Below are 18245 nucleotides of genomic sequence, written 5' to 3' on the forward strand. Positions count from 1 at the left end.
CCTTTTTGAACTGCTCAGAGAGCAGTGGGGCGACGCTCCTTTGCCTTAGCAGAGGAGCTGCCCTTCCATAACATCTAATAAGCACACAGTACTTAAACCTACCCTTCTGAAATGTGCACAAAGTACTCTAACCACCCTTATGGCACGAACAAACAGTACTCATGACACACAGCTCTCTAACCTGTTCTTATGGAATGAACACAACGTACTCAAGTTTGCCTCAAGTGAATTAATATAAAGTAGTCAAACCCACCTATTAAAACAATCAAAGGGTGCTCAAAGTGCTAACAGGGAAAGCACTCGAAGTAGGTAACCCTGCCCATAGGAACTGGGGATGACTTATTCAAACTTATCCACGGCTTGTAACCACTCCCTGTTTCTCTTTGCTTTGGATTGACATAGTAATGTGGAGAGCAATTGGGGTGGAGGGTTATATGTTGGGAGTTTGTCACCCCCTGGCCACTACTATAACCTTTGAGTGAAAGAGCATTGGAAGTTTGTCATTCTCTGCTGCCTTCTTTACAAGTTCTTCACGTCAAGAATCACACTACTTTTGACCAAGAAAGACGTGTTTTAGAAGAGTGTTTTTCTGAGAGGATTCTCTGTTTCATGCCCTAATGCTGAATTATTGTCTGGCTGACATTGTATATCCTGCAGTTACTGTCAAACCCGTCTGAGTGTCAGAAGAAGTATCTGCTGCTAAATAATTGTGTTACTCTATTATCTCTAGAAAAGGGACACACTCTGTCCTCTCTTCACCACAACAATCTATATCTTCCTAAAGTGAACACTCAATTTTTCCTTTATGGCTATAGACAGCTGTATAAAGAACTAGGGGCCCGATGTAGGTAAAAGGGAATTTCCGATTTCAAAATACCGAGGCGGGCCGAATCGGTATTCTGAAATCGGAAAACGAGATGTAGCAAACAAACAGCGAAATAATAGTGAATCGGTCGGCATCGGTAATGTGAATCGGTACGTACCGAATCGGCATGGACCGAATCGGAACTAGCCGAATCGGCTACCACCGAATCGGAACTAGCCGAATCGGCTACCACCGAATCGGAACTAGCCGAATCGGCTACCACCGAATCGGAAATAGCCGAGTCGGTAAAATCAGAATCGGCAATAACCGATTCGGAGGTATGAAAACACACCCATGGCCAAAAAGCCCATAGGAATGCATTGCAGAAACCGAATCGGTAAAATCCGAATCGGATGATACCGATTCGGATTACACCGAATCGGTAAAATCCGATTCGGATACAGCCGATTCGGTAAAAGCCGCTTCAGCCAATGAGGTGGCTCCCCCTCCCTCCCCCACCCAAACAGGGAGTGGCAACCCTGGCAGGTGCAGCCAATTAAGAACTTTCTGGAGAGCCAGCCTGAGCTGAGCAGTCACAGTTAGCAGCAGTGGGAGTAGGAGTTAGTGAACTGTTCAGAGCAAGATGGAAAACCAGAGTGAGAGCCAGAAGTCCAGCCAGAAGAGGAAGCCTAAGTTCAGCAGCACCGAGCTGCAGGTGTTGGTTGAGGAGGTGGTGAGGGTGCACCGGCAGCTATTCGGAAAGCTGTCCCTCAATGTGCCAGACAGCACCAAGAGGAGGCTCTGGAGCGTAATCGCCCAAAAGGTCAACGCTGTGGGTGTCACCCCCAGGTCCCTGGATGAGCTGAAGAAGCGCTTTTACGACATCCGCAGCCTGACCAAACGGAAGATGGCAGAGATCCAGAAGCAGGCTGGAGTCACTGGTGGTGGCAGGAACCCGGCGCCACCCCTCACCGAGCTGGAGGAACTGGTCTCCAGCACCATTGAGAGGGAGAGCGTGACCGGAATTGAGACCCTGGACAGCTCAGCCAGAGCTACAGCTACAGGTAAGAGGCATGCGCATCAGGACACACCCTACCAGACACCTCCCCATTAGACACAATGCATAGCCAAACCCCAGCACAGTACTGTAACCAACATACAAGAGACAAGCATCATGGTACATCCAGTCAGCAGAAGGTATCAAAATATGGCAGTGCAGAATCACAAGACATGAAACAGTGGAACACATTCTACGGAGATGCTAGGACATGTGGAATGCTTTAATTGTACTGACTGTAATACATCGGCACACTATTTACAAATGCTTCTTTGTACCTAGGGGCACCATCAGGCGGACAACCACTGCCAAAGGAGGCAGCAGCACCATCTACCACTGCACTCGCAGGGCCAAGCACGAGTCAGGCTGCCGAGGAGGAGGAGGAGGAAAACACCATAGGGCTGGGTATTGAGGGAGACCTGGAAATTGACTTTGATGCACTTCACTCCCCACTAATGCAAAGCACACCCCCCTTGCAGTTCTCCCCAGGGAACTCCCCGACAAGGGAGCTCTTTCCACCTACACCAGCTCCTGCCACTGTGGCTCCAGTACACCCTGTCCTGGGAGCAGGGGCTCAGGCCCCGGCCAGCACCACACCCCCACCAGTGGCACCCCAGCCCACTCAGCAGGCGGGCAGCAGCAGTACCCGGCGCCGTGCCATTCCCCCCACTGCAGAACCAGCACGGGAGGCCAGTGTGTTCCGGGGCCTCGAAGGTAATATGGTGAAGATCCAAAGGCAGCAGGCGAAATCCATCATGGCATGCCAACGCCAGCTCCTGCAGCACAACCTGCAGATGGGGGAAATGGTGAAAGGATTTCAGGCCTTTGTGGCTTCCAACAAGGAGGCAGTAGCAGGTTTAGGCAGGCTAACCACTGCCATCACACAGTTATGTGGCAGACTGGAGGAGCAAGAGGTGATGCGCAGGCGGGATGCCCGGGTGCAGAACCGCTCCATAAGCCGCCTTGCTGCAGCAACGGCACGACTCTGTCAGCGCAGTGCCAACATGGAGTCTAGTCTGGCACAAAATACCGCAGAGTTGACAAGGGGAATGGCCCGCATCACAACAGCAATGGAGGCCTTGATCATCTCTACCACTGCCGCAAATCCTGCCCTGGACCTGGGGGATGCTGGGGACAGCAGCAGCCGCAGCAGCCCGGCCAGCGCTGCGTCAGAGCCACGCAGGAGCACCAGGCGCTCCGCAGATGCCGCTGGTCATTCTGAAGGGGGTGAGGGACACCACAGTGGGGCTGTAAAGCGCTCAAAGAAATAGCCTAGCAAGGGCGGGTGAGGCAACCTGGACCCTAGACTTTTGTTTTCATTGCTATTACACCTTTTTTTAGTTGCACATCAGTGCAGTAACTGTGTAGCAACAGTATTAAAAATTGCTTATTCAACACAACCATTCACCTGTCTGTGCATTTGTACTCACTCAGAAATAGTTTGCTGTTATCTCCTCACGTCTATATCTGCCATCATTTGGCGTACACACCCCAGCTGGCTGTGTTAGTGGCACAGCTTCGTCGTCATCATGGTCCTCGTAGTCACTCAACTCCACCTCAGTGCCCTTCTTCACCGCAAGGTTGTGTAACATTGCAGAGACAGCTATGATTTTGCAACAGGTGATGGGGGTGTACTGCCTTGCACCTCCACTCTTGTGCAGGCATCTAAACCTGCTTTTCCAGATGCCGAATGTCCTTTCCACAACATTCCTGGTGCTTTTGTGGGCACGGTTATACCTCCTTTGGCTGGGTGTAGAGGGGTTGAGGTAGGGGGTGAGAATGAATGAGCGGAGGGCATATGCACTGTCACCTAGAAGGAAAAGGGGTAAAATTACTTACATGCATACATGTATTTCACTTTGCTGTTTTTGGTTATGGGGGGCTGATGATGTGTCTCACCTAGGAGGTATCCTTCTCCAAATTCCCCAGCCATCAGCCGTGCATAGATGCCGCTCTGTTGGAAAATGTAGGAGTCGTGGGTACTACCCGGAAATTTTGCTACCAGGTCTGTGATGGTGCTTTTCGCATTGCAGATCACCTGTACGTTGATGGTGTGAGTGGACTTCCGATTGCGGTAGATGTATTCTGTGTCAGATGGTGGGCAAATCGGAATGTGTGTGCCGTCTATTCAGCCAATGATGTGGGGGAATCTTGCCATCTGGTAGAAGTCTGCTTTGGTCTGTACCAGTTCTGCCTGGGTTGCAGGGAAGGAAATGTAGTGGGCCATCCTCTGGATCATGGCATCAAGGAACTTGTGGAAGAACCTTGACAGGCTGCTCTGGGTCACCCCTCCTGCCACAGCGACTACACTTTGATAGCTGCCAGACGCCAGCAGGTGTAGGCAGCATAGCACCTGCACCTGCACAGGGATTGCGTGTGTCCTTGGGGTGGGGTGCTGCAACAGGGGTTGGAGGTCCCTAATGAGGTCTGTGATGGTCTCTGAGTCCAGCCTGTACCGCTGTAGGATCTCTGCATCTGTCAGCATGACCAGGGTGATACGCTGTCTGTATACCTGCTCCTCTCTTTGCCATTCCCTCTCTCCTTGCTGCTGTAGCCGTAGCCGCCTCGCTATGACATAAAAAGCTGCCATCCTGCAAGTTGCAATGCATTTTGGGGCTGTTTTTATGGGTTGGAGTTGGTTACCACCTGATCGTAATCCATGGTAATTACCGAGTGGATTCTACCGATTTTGAGCCAAAATCAGTGTTTCTGTGCCTCCCTACATCTCCCCTTCTGTCCGAAGCGGGGATTTTCCCGATCGGTGATTCTACCGAATTGGTAGGTTCTCCGATTTGGCTTCTGTCCGATTCGGTGTCTCTACCGAATCGGTACATGGACCGATTCGGCTTATGTCCGAATCGGTGTCTCTACCGAATCGGTACATGGACCGATTCGGCGTCTCTACCGATTCGGTACATGGACCGATTCGGCTTATGTCCGAATCGGTGTCACTACCGATTCGGTACATGCACCGAATCGGCTTATGTTCGATTCGGTGTCACTACCGATTCGGTACATGCACCGATTCGGTGTTTGCATCCGATTCGGTGTGTTACCGATTCGTACAGTATCCGATTTCCGGTATGTACGTATCGGATTCTTTTACATTCGGTAATCATTCCGATTGGGTTTTGGGTCCGATTTGTACTTTTTTTTGAGCCCTACATCTCGATGCCAGTGTACCGATCGGTAAGGGCCCTAAATCGGTATTTTCGGCCGTTACCGATCGGTAACGGCCTACCTACATCGGGCCCTAGGTCCCCCTGCTACTAATGAGAAGATTCTCTAGGCACCAAAATAATACATACTGTAGATTCCTAGAGCAACTTCAACTACTGTTATAACCTAAACCATCAAATAAACATTAGGAGAGACACGTGTAATGGGAAAATACAAAATGACTATTTATTGATAGCAATATATGCTTTTTCTTCAATGCATAAAGAATAAACAAACTTCATACACACCACATTCATCTATTTATTCATACTCATCATTCATAAAAATATACATGAATAGGTATCGTTAATATGTAAAACCTTGTTTATCAACATATTATGTATGTGATCTGATACATTTAATTGTTTAAAAACATTCCCTTATTTATGACATTTATTCAAAGCTAGGCCTTACTCTTAGGCATTTGATGTACGGCATGTATCTGTGTCGTGAAGCGATTGCAATTCCCAGGTGGTTCCTACGCGCATATCGGCATCAAGAATGCCTTCTTCAGGAAAAGCCACCTCAGATACAGGTACTATCTTGAATACAAGTGTTCCAGCCAGACCAGATGTAAAAAATGCAGTTGTCTCACTTTTAGAATGGACGTCACCTGAATGGCCTGTAGTATTATCAAACCATTTGTTAGGTAATGATAAATGTGCCGCTCGATTCACTGCAAGAGTGATGGCCAAGAGCCGATGGATGTATGCCTCTTTTGATTCTTAGACCACACAATTCAGAGGTTGCCCCGTGAAGATAGAAGAATCATCTGTACTGCTGGGGTGCTTGGTAACACTGGTTTCGCATTATGCTGCATATACCGCGTGTGCTGCCAAATAATGCACACGGGTGGCGTATCCAACCGAAACACAGATACACGCCATGCATCAAATGCCTCACAAGAAGCCTAGCTTTGAATAAATGTCATAAATGAGCAAATGTTTTTAAACAATTAAATGTATCAGATCAGGTACATAATATGTTGATAAACAAGGTTTCACGTATTAAAGATGCCTGTGCATGTATATATTTATGAATGATGAGTATGTATGAATAGATGAGTGTGGTGTGTATGAAGTTTATTTTTTTTTTGCATTGAAGAAAAAGCATATATGGATATCAATAAATAGTAATTTTGTATTTGCCCATTACACCTGTCTCTCCTAATGATTTTTGATGGTTTAGGATATATCAGTAGTTGAAGTTGCCCTAGGAATCTACAGTATATAGGCAAATGTGTGCCTTAAGTCCTCATGTTTTTAAATTACAATAAGATACACAGTGAACAGGTAGGATTTGGTTCAGCTCCTACTGCCATTGTCTTTCATGTGTTTTTCATGATTTGCCATTGCTTGGATAGGAGGTGTCTGGATTCCCAATTAAAGTTTCTGAAGAAGGGAATGCAAATTTTGTACTGTATGCAAATAGACGTAGAAAGTCTTTTTTATCAAAGCCCTACTACCAGACACAGAGGGAAACTTTATCACAGACCATTGCTGCCTTTGGACGTGTGAAACACAATTTGAAGGCAGAAACAAGGTCTGATGTCTCTGTTTAAGGTGATCCAGACCCATGGAGTCTTTTGCAGGAGGTTCCCAAATATCTCAGGCTAAGGTGATCAAGGCCCATGAGTTTTCTCCGTGTGGTTCCCAAATAATCATCTATTTTAGCCACTTTCACCAGACTGCAAGGCCTCAGAGAAAGAATGAAACCCCTCAGAGATTCTGGTGTTACCCCATTAGCTGCTTGGTTTAAGTGCCACAGCAGGACTAGCCAGCAGCAATAGGAAATGATTCTCTTTAGTCATTACTGAAGTGGTGTAGCATTTAAGGATCTAATAAATGGATATCTACTTCTCTTGAGAGAAGTTGTTTTAGTGAACAAAATGATCTTATAATGCAGTGAAGTTAGACTCGTGCTTGGGCCGCCCTACAGGGCAGTCTGGGAGGTCAGTGTGTAGGCTGGTATTTTGACTCTTTGTGAGACTGTTTTATGGTTAGGTGGGCTGTTTTTTACTTTAAATATCCCAGATATTACCACAAACATATCCTACAGCAAGCACTAAAGCATCCAGTCTCCTATACCTTGTAGAACACCTATACAGCAACTATTTCAAGTTCAAAACTGCCTTAATTGACAATGTGACCACTTACTTAGCTATCTAATTTGCTAATTGAGGGCTCTTTTATTTTGGTGCCCTGCATTTTTTCTTCCCAGTCTGACCCTTGTAGAACAGTGAGTGAAGAGCAATAAATTCGATTTTTCCTAATAAAGGAGTCTGTGCATCCTCCTCGTGTGCAGTGTATATACCCTGTAACATAACAGGTGTATTTGTAAAGCGCACGATTACCCGTAGGTGTCTTGGCACTGAAAAACAGATGTTTATTGTTACCCAACTCAATGGTGCTCCTTTTATCGAACTCAGATGGATGAAAGGCTGAGTGGACCCGCCGTAATTTGAATCTGTGGCCATGAGGTCGAACACAGGCCCCTGCAATGGACACATTAGTCCACTGAGCCACGGCCTGTAACAAGTTTGGGATCCGGCAGGATGTAATGGTCTGCCTCACCCTTTCACTCATCATGCTGAGGCTCATAATGTTTAAATAATCTGCACATTTGAGCTTGCATGTTTAAGCAATCAGCCCTGGACACAGATATATTAAATGTTGGGTCTTTCTAAAGTTTAACTTTCTCAAATTATATGATGTCTCAAAAAGCCTCCTCCTGATATATTCCTAAATCCTTGAATGAAAAATTCCATTTGACTTAAAATTTGAAATATTTTCTCCTCTTTCTTTCTTCTCACTGACCCGCTCCTTACCATCCACATAACAACCTATCTCCCTTTAAAGGATATTCTTGCAACCAAACAACACCTAATCACCGCTAGCTTTTGCATTCACCCAACAAAATATTTAGATGATTCTGTATAGCTCCCACTGCTCACAACCAACTCCTATTACTCTATCACAAAGAAACTAGGGTAAATCTACTGAATGGTTTACTTTGAGAGCACATGGCTAATCCGAATAATCAACAATAATCAATAACTACTGGATCAACCACTAACCCTGGGATCTGGAGTAGTATGCTACTCACCGTAAAGTGCTCCAACGCATCGTCAGGGTTAGTAAGCGCTATATAAATGCAATTACAATTATAATTATAATTACATTTCTTAGAGGTTGCTTTCAGTTCCTAATCGTGGTACATGTGCACCATGGAAGCCCTTATCCATTCAGCCAAAAGCACAAGTGCACAGGTCAATTATGTTACATTTTTTGGTTGCGGCGCAGTAGTATTATAGCTCACCGTTTGCAGGCTGACAATGCTGTCAATCATAACTTCCAAGATAAATCTGCTCCGGGCTCTTGTTTTTGAAAGGTAAAACACACAGAAAAGTTACTAGAAAAACAAAAGCACCTATAGATGCCATTTTTTTTTTTACTTTAGTGCAATTCTCAACGTTTTCCGTCTCAGGATACAGTTTTTTTTAAGATTGGTTCTCTCAATCTCATTGAAAATTAGTGTAAAAACGAAATCAGAATGGGACTGCATGAATGGATAGTTGCTAGCATGATATTAACTTACGATTTTCAGAGCCACAGTTAAGATTTTAGTTACAATTACGGAATACGTAAACATAACACAATGAACATTTAAGTTCCTAGCCTTGCTGTGTCTTATATTGAGGGTCACAGGAATTATACAGTTCTGTGGCTGAAACATTTCTGCATAATTGTGGGTTTACCGCATTTGCCACCCAATCTACCATCTTTTTTTGCATTCAGTCTCAAAAAACCTCCAATATATATTCCTAAAAACCCTACGTGAAAACTGACTTTGGGCTTGATTTAGAGTTTGGTGGGAAGGTTAGTCCTTCACAAATGTGACGGATATCCCGTCCTCTTGATAACAAGTGCATTATATCCTATTGTACTTGTAATACAGCTGACAGGATATCTGTCATGTTTGTGAGGGAGTTATCCGCCAGCCAAACTCTAAATCAGGCCCTTGGACTTCAAACTTCCGTTTCTCAACTCTTCTTTCTCTTTCAAATGACTCTCTCCTTCCTTTCAATCCTCTGTATTCCTCCTGTCTCTAAGCACATCCTACTCTAAATCACACACGTTTTCCTCAGTCTCTATTATTGTATTTACCCACACCTCATTTCAAAGATCACAACTTCCCCTTTAAAAAATCATACCACTGCAACCTAACAATACCTAAACTCCTATCGCTCGTCTATTAACTCCTTCCGCGCTGCAATGGCAATCAGATATCGGATGATAGTAACAACAGCCGCGGCCGGTATTGGGAGTACCGGCTGGGCGGTGACGTGGGGAGGGGAGGGGTAGGGCGGGGTCTAGTAATGTATGGAATCCGGACCTTAACAGGTAAGTAAACATAAAAATAAATAAAACAAATTTTGTTGCGCGCACTGCATCACCAAATGCGATGCAGTGCGCGCAACGAAATTAGTTTTATTTATTTTTATGTTTACTTACCTGTTAAGCTCCGGATTTCATACATTACTAGCCCCCACCCTGCCCCTCCCCCTCCCCACATCAACGCCCGGCTGGTACTCCCACTACCAGCCGCGGCTGAGTAACAAAGTCAATCCCTGCAGATCTCTGATCCAGACTCCCTCCCTATACCTGCTCAGGATAATAAACTTTAAACTTTAAACAGAATATCTCAGAATGGACAACACAGTGTAGTAATCAGCTTAGTGGCCTTTGAAAATGAGAACTACTATAAAGGACCCACAGAACTGCTGAAAGCGTGCCTTTCTTTCACACATTTTCATCTATCACAGTGGTGCGTCTCATAAGATGAGAACCACAGCTCGATGGCTATCATGCACAACATGGAAATACTTCCCACATGGCACCAAAAGAATACAAGATTCTTCCAACCACACAACCTTTGTGGTGTAGCATGCTACCCATATAGGTAAGCGGTCGGCATCCCACATAGAGGTAGGAAGCACTATATAAATGCTGTAATACAATACAATGGGTGGTCTGGTATGAATTTCTGACAAATATCCTTGCTTTAGCAGGGTTAGACAAAAGTATACTCAAAAGTGATGAATGGTATGCTTGAATTAATCTCAGGCACTGTTAATTGGTCAGGGCTGCATCCCAGTCTGTCGTTATTTTGCACACCATGCCACCTCGGTTTGGACTCAGCCATATGCAAATCAGTCTTGACCTTGCTCCAATAGGAACAGTCCAGCCCGAACTGCCAGGCCAGGTTCTCCCTGAAACAGAACACAAAAAACACAGGACCAGTTTCGCCCTTGACACGCTCCCTCTTCTCTATCCGGTCCCGGAAGCCCCTGGGGCACACTCCCATCCAATCACCGTGTTGCAGAGCAGCACAGGGATTGGTCTGAACAGGCTGGAAAGATGCTCCGGAGTCTGTGGGGTTTCTACAGCCCGGCTGTTCAATACAGTCCGGCTGGAGAAATCTAAGTGTGCATGTGTGTTTTGGTCGACATGAAACGGCCGGCCAAACACATACATAGGGAGTGCGCACAGCACTCCTCCTCCCCCCTCCCATGTCTCGGCCCAACCCTGCCTACAGTGGTGGCTCAGAGCCGGTAAATGAAAAATAAGACGGTGCTAAAACATTGTTTCATTTTTCATTTGCTTGCTCTGAGCCAGGCAGTGGGGCAATGCCTGGCTAAAAGTAGGATATTATTCTTTACCACACCAAATTCAAATCCTGGCTGCTTAGACATGGTTTTCTAGAGTGAGCAAGGTCTATATTTGCTTCTACAAACTGAGATAGACAGATCTAAGATTTTCTGATGGCCTTAAGTTCTAGAGAGCTAGGTATAAGCCCCTGTGTGTTGCATTCAAAACACCATGTTGTCCAATGCATGAAGTTCTACATACCGAGCCTTACTGGAAAAGCTGAACTAAACTTCTGAGTGACTAACATAGATTTCCAAAGGACCAGTCTTGACTGCAGGGGGGAGTTCAAAACTTTACTTAAAACTTCCATATATAACTAATGCCCCTGAACTATGCAAAAAATGACACCACAGTGGTACTGCTGAATTTGTATTGCATTTTCAATTAACAATGCCTTTCTGTCTTATTTTGGGATTGGCAATCTATTTATGTTTGATCATTATTTATTCTTAAGTGAAAGATTCGTTTATTACAAAAACTTCAGTATTATTTTGGGATTGGTGATCTGTGTATGTTTGAACATTGTTTATACTCTGGTGAAAGATTAAAATCGTTTTAGTACCAAAAGTTTTCCTGTTTTACAAATTTGTTGAGTGGTGCTAAGACAACTACAAAACATTTCTAGTTCGACAGCTCTTTCATTATTTTGGTTGTATATATTTACATTGTCTATAGTTTGGAAAAACATTTTTTTTATTTTAAAAAGTTATCATAATCCTCTAGCGTTTACTTGTTATTGGAGATACTGGGCGTTTGTTTCTTTACAGCACGGCACTTGAAAATGGCAGAAATTGCAGCATTTTTCGTCAAGAGATGATGCTTTGAAAACAGGTGTTAAAACCCCACATTACACCTCTCAAACATTGTAATTACACATACACAAACATTGTAATTACACATACCACTGTTCCTAAAAAGTAATGTACTACAAAGATCACTAGAAAGCTGTTGTATAAATAGAAAACTATGACCAAAAATAACAGTCATAAATCAAACGGCATAACTACGCTTGTTTGTTCTTACTTCGCTAAACATGACAACCTCAGGTTGTATTCCCCAAATTGTAAACTATTATACATACAAGGGATAAAACCTAAACCCGCCACAGTTTTCTTGAAAGAAAGGTGAATTAATTTGCCAAATAACTATATCCCAAGTCATAGGGTTTACAGATCACCGTCAGAGCCAATCATAATATGTTTTAAAATATTTTAAATATTTTCAACCAAATGTTACTCTTTCTAGTCCTTTCCACCCTGAAAGAACGATGACTGGGCCAAGGCAGAGGCATGCACACAGGTCTGTTGCAGCAGTTGCCCCTGCCGTTCTGCCCTAGGCCTGATCCTATAAAGTGGATTCTCTCTTATCCGATCTCTTGCGCACTCTATTGCCCGTTCTATTTTTGGCTGGCATTTTTTAATTTTTTTTAATTTGTGGTAATCTGATATTACATACCCCGTTGACAGTCGACCCTGGGAGATTCATGAGTTCTTAAGCGATAGAAATATTTCAGGACGATCTGCTTTCCTTATCTGCAGCAGACTGACAGACTCTGCTCGTCCCTCCCGTTCTCCTTAAGGATCCCATTATTCATATTGTCTATTTCTTCTATGCAGTTTCCCATGAGTTTCTTGGCTTTATGGACTAAGGTTTATTTTTTTCCATTTTTTCTACAGCCCATCTACGCTTTGAATAAAAAAAAAATGTTTTCATAGGGTCTGATTCACAAAGCTTTTTCTTGTGAGATGCTCTGACGCCTGTAAATGTAGGAGTAAGTAATGTCAGAGTCAGAAGTAAGACACAATTACATTTAGTGAATTGTACCCACGTTTGCACAGGTAATGTTTTCACTTGATTAACTACTCTAAGTATGTTTGTGTAGATAGTTATGAACCGTACCGGGGTCCCTTGGTCCGGTGGACAACCTGAACTAATGCAGTCACTACCAGGGTATGTGCTTGACCCAATGGTCACAAGTTCAAATCCAGGTAGGTTCATTGAACTCTGCATCCAACTGAGATTGATAAAACTAGCACTTAGCTGGGTAATAACAAGGTGCAAAGGGCTACTTTATCAATCTTATATAATCTTTTTTAGATTAGACCTATGCAGGAAAAACAAACTATTGCCAAGCTAATAGGTCTCGCCTATACCAAATCTATTGGCTTTGTCAATGTTTTTATTACATGCTGCACAGCAGCTCAAGCTGCTGTGCAAAATGGCTTAAAGAAAATTTAAAAAAGCACTATGACGCAGCTAGTTTTGGCTGGATTATAGCGCTTTTTTTACTTTGAGCCATGAAGCACAGCAGACCGTGCTGTTGAGCAACATGTAAACAATTGCACAGAGTGTTTAGGGGGGTCAAGCAACACTAGGGAGGAGGGAGGAAAAGACATGGTGGAATGGGAAGGGGCGTTGGGTGAAACAGCGAGGATGACATCACGTGGAGCAGGAGGAGGGTGATGGAAGGGTGACACCATGGGTAGGGAGATAAACATGTAGAAAGACATTGCATGGGCCTGTGGGGTGAAGCAACATGAGAGAGGAGGGTGGGAAAGACATTGGAGAGCAGGAGGGAGAGTGCATGCCAAAATGTAAAAAAAGGAGTACCTGCTGGAGCCTGCAGCTGGTGGAAGGACACCAGCCACAGGAAGTTGTACAAGGCCCATGCTCTCTGGTAGGAACAACGACTCATAGCACAGGAACAAACCAATAGGAAGCAAGGGAACAAAAATGATGTTGGAGCCAACCAATGTTAAGTAAAGGAAACTTCTAGCCCATTTTAAGATTTTCTTTTGTTACAAGAGATTTTGCAAACATGGCACAAGTGCTGTGCAGGTGAAACCTACAGATTGAAAGAACCAATTACATTAAGACTGAAGAAAGAACTTGATATGGTGAGGTGGAACAGCAAATGTTGCTGAACTTCACTAACTAGGATGCTAATAAAGTTGCCACTAGGGACATGAATCAGGAGTGCAAAGACAGATGTGTGAGGGCGAGGAGAAAAATCATTCAAAACATGCAGACAAGGAAAGATACGATGGAATCCAAACTGCAAAGAACTATCTCCGAGCCTTGTGGTATCTAAACAGAAAGTTTCTATTTTTCATTAAACGAGAAAGGTTCTTATTGGCATCTGAGGTCTTTGGGTAGAGAATTCCAAAAATATGAAGTTGTACCTGTGAAAAAACGAAGGCAGCCATATACAATCTGATTTTTTTCATTTCGAGCCTGAAAACCTCACTGAGAGGAAGATTTGTGTCATTTGATATCTTTAAAAGGTACAAAAAATAAGAAACAGATGAAGGCTTAAAACATGATGCAGGTATGTTTGCATACTGTTCTGGCTTATAGAGGCAGCCAGTGACGATTTTGCAGAATGGAAGAAATCTGACCAATTTTCTTTATTCCTAAAACAGCAGACCATGTCAGAGCTTCAAGAGGTGTCACAGGGGATTTTGGAATACCTACTTGGGTATCATTTTTACTGTCACTGTAAGTGACGAGAAGTGCTTGAACTACCAAACCAAAGCCTGTTGGTTTGTGAAGAATTTTTCCTTGTTTTACAGATTGTAGAGTCAATAATTCTACTCAATGATCACTGTGTGAAATCACGGACAGTTGGGATGTATCCAGAACACAATGTATTTTACTTCAGAGAAAAGCTGGACTGAAGGCTTCAGTGTTGAGAGAACTAGAAGTTATCATATTTGGAATATTATTTTCAGCAACAAGAGTGTATTCTCTCTTTTTAGATTCTAGTCTGAGAACATTTGTTGACATTCAATTATAAAGGTTTTCAAGAGAGGAAATTGGTCTGGTAAATGTGGAAGTCATCTTCACATTGATTAACTGAGTCTTCAGTCAAGCTTTTCAACAGCTTCATCCATACATTGAATACAGTAAATGCCAGTATAGACCATGCGGATTATCGCAAGTGACTAAGGATCTCATTTAGAGTTTGTCAGATCCCAGTAAAACTCACACTTTTGTATTTAGTCAGGGAAGTGCTGTCTTTAGAGCGACTCAGACTCTGCTGACTTAGCCAGCATTCATCTCTGATCCTGTTGTTAAAGATTGGAGTGATTTGTTAGCATGAGCTGAAAGCCATTTTGTATTTTGGCCGCCTTTTTAGTTAGCCATGTGCTCGTCATGTGCTGTTTCCCTCTTCAGGGCCTTGCACATGCTCAGAAGGGCCTAGCTAATAGAATGCACCTGCTCTTCCTTTACAACTGTCAGGCTATTTTTGCTGCTGTATGGAGAAGTAACTCTCCTCCCACTTTGTTGAGCAAGCAGATCTTGTATGCCCATATTAGGCATTTTACATGCGTACATGTGCCAGGACTGCCCCTTAGTCTTATGCTGACTATGTAACCCTAAGCATATATAAGGCCTCTGTTTTCTGTACTCCTCAGACTGCCTCATTCAGTTGCTAAGGCTTCTGTGTGACATAGTCTCCCTCATTTGAGGTTAATAAAGATGTTACTTTTATATTTCAGCTTCTGTGCCAATTTCTTCTTTGTTGGTTTAAAAGGACCAAGTATCAGTGGGACCCCTGAGAAGCTTTCTATTTTCTATGAGACTAGTGGCAAGCAGGTCACACATATGGTCATTGCCCCTCGATGTGGGCACGATGACCGTCAATCATTTTTCCTGCCACTATACACTTTCTTAGCCATGGCGGACAGGGGCAGGCAAAATGACATGGGCAGGGAAAATGTAGAACGGCTGCCATGGGGTCGCCCTGTGCAAGGAGAGAGCTCTGTGGTAATGGGACACTTGTTTTTTTATTATAGCGAAAACAAGTCCCCACTTTGTGAGATTATTTTCTGAATGCAAAAACAATTGCAAAGTGAATACTTTAAATATGGTGCTCAATCTGTAACCCTTCAGTGCCAATAAAGGAGTGGCGGTGGTGGCAGTTCTCTTCACTCCAAATGTGAGAGGATCTGAAAATAGGGTGAAAGGTTTTCCGCCATGATGAGGCAATTCTCCACGGTGGCAGGGACCTTAGTCTCTGCCCCTCTGGAAGACCTCCAGCAAATGACATTGGTGTTTGCAAAAGAGCTGGAAATTGTTTTTAAATTTTGCAGCTGGCGCAATTGATTTATTTACTGCCAGTTTATTTAAAGAAATGAATAAAATATATACATATTAATTTCCAAACAATCATGTAAAGAATTGACCACTAACATTTCTATTTTTATTTACTATTTTCTTAAGTTGGTTGAAGATTATATATTAAATTAATTTTAAAACTTTTTAAAGAAAGTTTAAAGGTTTGCTGTCTTTGATTATAATTAAGACTGTCATTACATTTCAAAAACATAAAAATTACAATAAATCAAGATCTAATCACTGCATATATATATATATATATATGTGTTTGTGTGTGTGTGTGTGTGTGTGTGTATAAAATATAATATATGCATACACACACGTTACCTACTAGTGGTCGAGAGTAGATAGTTATATTTAGGACCTAGTTTCCATAGGAAAAGAGTTTTTTTGTTATGCTAATAACTTTGGCGCTGTTTGATGAAACTTCATGACATTTTCAAAACTAGTACGCACCTGAGTTCAGCTGCTGCGTGGAAAGTTTTGGGGTGATTCGTCAAGCAGGGCTAAAAAAAGGGGGGTCCCATAATGCGTTTTCCCCATGCATTTTCCCATACTGATTTTAGACATGACTACAGCCTGAACCGCAGAACGGAATTACACCAAATTCAACAGAAAGCTACCTCTTGGTCTAGAAAGAGCCTTTTTCGTGATTTGGTGTAAATCCGTTCAGTAGATTTGGAGTTATTAAACAAAAATGAAATATATACATATGTAGGGATGCAAACCGTCCAAGGATCTGACAAATCTCACGCTGAGATCTGATTGGCTGCCAACACAACAACCAGGAAGTGTTGGAAGACATTTTAAGACTTGGACTCAGCGGAGTCCCAAAAACAAGTTTTTTAAAAAAGAGATGGGGCAGCCTAGGAATACCTCGTCCCCTAGGCCTGATGGTGGGGTCCCCCGGGGACCATGCCAGTGCCCAAAAACATTTTTTTCAAAAAGATGTGATAATTGCACTGGATCTGCGAATCTTAGGAAAAAAAAAAACCTGTATGGTTTCAACCTCGTTCCCAGGGTGGGTAAGGTCCCAGAAGCATTATATAATAATTGCAATAGAGAGGGAGCACATGCGGTCCCCCTCCTCATGGCCAATTTTAGGACTGCCACCTCCCTGGGGCAGGCCAGTAATAAGTGTGAGGGGGCATGCGGCCCCCCCTCTAAAGGTTGTTAATGGTCCAAGGGACCACCACCACCCCCCCTGGGCAAGGCCTATGTTTTGGAGTGGAGGGGGGCCACATGAACCCCTCTCCTGGGTCCTATACGCCCCGGGACCACACGTCCCCATGGCCAAGGATGTTTAGAAAAAGGCAGAGGAGGCCACGCTGCCTCCCTACTGGGCATTTTTCGGCCCTGGCGACCACCACCTGCCCGGGGCAGGCCCTGCAAATAGAAAAGAGGGGGGCCATGTGGCCCCCTTCCTGTAGCTATTAATAGCCCTGGGAACTGCCACCTTCCAGGGCCTGCTCCCTATGTCCCGAGGTGCCCACCACAGGGACATTGATGTTTGCTTTCATTTGGTCGGAGGTTTGATAAAGGCCATGTATGGAGCCGGGCTGCGTGCCTGCAAAGGGTTAAGCACAGGGCCTTTCCGCAGGCCAGGTTCTGTGGCCAACCTCCGCCATGCATGGGCAGGAGCAATGTGAGTTGCCTGCCCGCAGTTGAATGAAGTCTGCACAGCAGGTCCTGCGCCTTCCAAGCTGAGTGCAGACAGGTGCCAAGTCATGACTGTTGCGGTGTCTTAACCGGTTCGCCAGCATTGATGTGTCATTGGAAGATGCATCTTGAAGGCTGGTGAAGCTCCTGCTTCAGAAATGACCGGGCTTCTCTTCTCTGGTGTTAGCAATGGCAACCCCAGTTCTCTGACCCACAGCGGGCTGCCAGGTGACACAGTGGTGCTCATACTTGCAAAGTCTTTGTGCAGTCCACACAGTAACTATGCAGAGAGACTTTGGAATCCCATCACAGCATGGAGAACTCTTGGCGTTGATCTCTAGGGCAGTCAGCTTTCTGTGGTTATTCCTCATGCCAGAAACAAGCAGTGCTTCTCCTCTTGGACAGAATTTCTCCCTGCAGGGTAAGGCACTCTCTACCCTCCCTTAGTAGGCAGGTAAGCTTTTAGGCACCATTTAGACCCTCAGCTCCACCAGCAAGAAGTTCAGACTTCAGGTGCTGTCCACTCACTACTAGGAGACTGGGTGTTATGCAAGCACCAGCCCTGTTTCCTGTTGTTTTTTAGATCACTCCCTTCCTTGGTGATGAAGGACCTTAAACATAGTTTGGTGGTTCAGATGTCCCTTGTATACACATTTTCCAGATTTGGGATATG

This window comes from Lissotriton helveticus, chromosome 11 (assembly GCF_964261635.1).
Source record: "Lissotriton helveticus chromosome 11, aLisHel1.1, whole genome shotgun sequence".
In the NCBI taxonomy this organism is placed as follows: Eukaryota; Metazoa; Chordata; class Amphibia; order Caudata; family Salamandridae; genus Lissotriton; species Lissotriton helveticus.